The following is a 3,617-nucleotide window of genomic DNA, read 5'->3' as shown; positions in this document are numbered from 1 at the left end:
AGGGGCTACTACAGGCATGTAAGGACTCTAGACCCTCATAGGGCACCGGCCTGCACCCGGGGCAGGGAACAGCTGCCCCCTCCCACCCCGGGGAATTCAGGGGATGAGACCCGGGCGGTGGGGAGAAGACACCGGGCACCCCATGTACGCCAGCACGTCTGGCCAGCGCCCCAGGGGGAGGTGAGGCAGAGGTGGGAAACTGAGGCCCCTAGAGACAGGCCCTTCCCTGCTTTGGCCCCTCTTGCCCCTCAGCCCTGGCCCCTCTCAGGCTCCGGGTCCCCGGGCCCAGTCTCTTGTGACAGCCCAGCTCTCCAGGTACCTCGACCCATGCACCCCTGTGGCCTCCATCCACCCCGACAGTCACAACTCAGTCCTCCCATGTTGAACGTAAGCGTATCACCCACCATGGGCGCTGCCAAAAGGCCCTGTTATACCCAGCCCCCAGTGCCGCACCCTAGAGGCAGCTGCACCTGTTATACTCAGCCACCAAAACACCCCAGAAGCATCACCCTCTTGGCAAGGCTTCCCTGTTATACGCAGCCCCAGGCGCTCCACCCCAGAGCTGGCCGCATCTCAGCAGGGACCTGGGAACAAGCCCAGCATCAACTCCAAACCTTACAGACAGGTGATTTGTTGTCTCCAGCGTCCGGGACGTACTGGAGGATGCATGCCGTCGCAGCCTGCGCAGAGACCGGGTGCCTGGGGGGGTTGTTCTGATCAGCCTTTTGTACAGCTCTGAGCACCAGCTGGGCCTGGGACCTTGGGAATCAACCTCCCCTGCTTGCAGGCTCCAGCTCTCACCCCGGGGCCCACACAACTGCTCTGATAGTCCCGCAGAGGCATCTGCAGAAGGACAATTTCTCTGAGGGGTGTGCGTGTGTCTGTATGTGTGCCTGTGTGCACACACGTGGGTTGGACGCCTGGGTTCCGTGTGTGTGTGAGGGTTGGATGCCTGGTGTGTGTGCACATGTGTGTTGGATACCTGGGTTGTGCCCATGTGTGTGCATGGATGGGACACCAGGGGTGGGTAGGTTGGATGCCTGGGCTGTGTGTGTGTCCATCCATCCCTGGTGCCTGGAATTGGTGGGTCCATGCAGGACATGTGGGATGTGGTGGGAGCCAGGATGCAGCCAGCTCTGGGGTGGGGCAGGGCAGGAGTGGCTGAGTGGAACAGCACAGGAGAACCCTGGGCCTTGCCCCGGAAGGCACCAGCTGGGCAGGATTGGGGTCAGTGCACATGGCGGGGCGGGCAGGGACAGGGGCACCACAGGGGCAGCAGATCTGGGGTGGGGGGGGCCTCAGTCATGGCAGAAGGGAACACACACACGCGCCCCAGGCATCCAACATGCGCGCGCGCACACACACAGAATCCAGATCTCTCTCACACAGTTAACAGCAGGGGTCAGAGACACCCAAAGGACCCCCATCCTTGCCCAGGGACCCAGACTTCTGCTCTGGCCCAGCCACCCAGCGCCCACCCAAGCCAGCTGCAAGGCAGCACTGGGCAAGGGTGGGGGTCCTATATACCCAGGTCCCAGACCCCCACCCCAGAGGCAGCTGCAACTGTCATACCCAGCCCTGTGCCCCACCTGAGCCAGCTGCAGCTATCTTATCCCCAGCTCTGGATGCCCTTCCCCAGAGCCAGCCGTAGCCGTTTTACCCAGCTCCCACCCCAGAGCCAGCTGCAGCTGTTATACTCAGCCCCCAGCACTCCACCCCAGAGCTGGCAGCAACTCTGCTATACCCAACCCCCCAGGGGGGTGGGCAGAGACTGGGGGAGATGTGAATGGGGTACCAAGAGTCTCATCCCTGTCCCCACCTGCTCCCCGACACTAGGGGACTTACCCATCTCCATCAGCTGCGCGGCAGGACCGCCAATGGCATCAGTGCTGCGGTGCCTGCATGGCGGGGAGGGCGGCGGGGAAGAAGGTCCCTGTGGGTAGTGGGTGCCACTGGACGAGCACACAGGGGACTGGCCCCATACTCCCCCCCCCCAGCTAACTATTCCAATGGGCCAAGTACAAGGCACCATAACTCATCCAGGGTGAATGAGTCCAGCCTGGGGGGCAGGGAGCCCGGATGCCTGGGTTCTCTGGGCAGGTGAAAGCAGGCCCCACTCATCCAGTTTCCCATCCAGGCCGCGACATGGTCTATGCATGCTTAGCAGCAGGACATGCCAGGTGTGGGAAACCCCGAAAGCACCCTTGAGGATCAGGGGGTGGAAGGACCAGGTTGCAGGTGGTCTGGCCTAGTGGTCAGACCACTGAAGGAGGGACCTGAATCACAAGCCAAGTCAGGAGCCCAGCCACCAGCTCCAAGGAGAAACTTTAATGGGATCCTTCGTTTGGCAGAACGCAGCCTGGACACCTTTGCAATGTCTAATGAACCCCTGCAAATGCCAGCTGAATGGACAGGAGGGTTGTAACTCTGACCAGAGGAAGCCATTGCAGCCAGGGACAGATCCAGGATCTCCCAAAGGGGGTGCGGGAGCATCGACCCACCCTGCTCCCAGTTTCCTCCAGTAAGAAGGAGACCGTGAGGTCTCTTTAAGTCTCTAAAGCAGGTGAACCCCACCCCCCTCCTTCTCCATCCTCTTCAGTGCGTTGAGTCCGAGAGAAATAGGGCCAGAAGGGAGCTGTGGAGGTCGCATCCAGTCCAACTCCTTGCCTCAGGCAGGATCAGACCCATCCAACCCATTCCAGACAAACCCAGCACCCTAAACCCTTAGCAAAATTACTATCATGGCACTGGATATCATCCATGAAGCTGCCCCAGAGGGACCTCAGCTGCTAATAGAGATTCCAGGCAGGGACTCTGGTGCTTCTTGCCTGAGACCCGGGGTGGGGGGAAGGGACTGAGAAGGGAGGATTTTCACCAGCTTTAGGGATTGTGAAAAGTCCTCAGAGGCTTATAGCACAGTGCAATCCAAAAGGTGGGGATGTCACCATGCCACCGCACCCCTTCTGCATCCACCCCTAGATCCAGATAACCAGAAGGCAAGGGCAGCAATAGGGCTTTTGGAAGTTCAAGTCCCCTCCAACTGATAGATGCTGTGTGCGGACAAAGTCAATCTGGGGCGCTCTGTCTCTAGCTGATGCAGCTAGCTGAGATCCAAACTGTCTCCTCGGAGCTTGTGGGGGGAACCTTCTTCCTTGCCCCATGAAATCTGGGGGTCTGCAGTGGGTCCTACCTCCTGTGGGTGCATCTCTACCCTGCCCTCAAGTCCTTCACAACGGTGTGACTGGGACCAGCCCCAGGATCTCCATGAAGCCACTGGAAGAGCAGGGCTGGGAAATCCCAGTCTTTTGCATCTGCATAGGTCTCCAGCCTCTGGTTCGTGCCCATCTCACGACTCTGGAGATAGGTAGAGACCTGCCCCAGGAACGCCCTGTTTAGGTCTGGTAAGACTGAATTATGGTTGAGATGGTGAAAAGAAAACCTGAATTGGGCTCTGGGGGACACCGCAGGATCCGTGTAGGGTCAGATGCCTGATGACATCTGGCCTGATGCCCCTCATGTTCCTTCAGGGCCAGACTCTGACCTCCAGAGGGATGAAGAGGACATTTGCTCTCCCAGGAGAAATTCTCTCAGGCGTGATTGAACCCCAGATATTTTCC

The sequence above is a fragment of the Alligator sinensis genome, unplaced genomic scaffold, assembly GCF_000455745.1.
Source record: "Alligator sinensis unplaced genomic scaffold, ASM45574v1 scaffold2092_1, whole genome shotgun sequence".
Lineage (NCBI taxonomy): Eukaryota > Metazoa > Chordata > Crocodylia > Alligatoridae > Alligator > Alligator sinensis.
Note: the sequence above shows the minus strand (reverse complement) of the source record.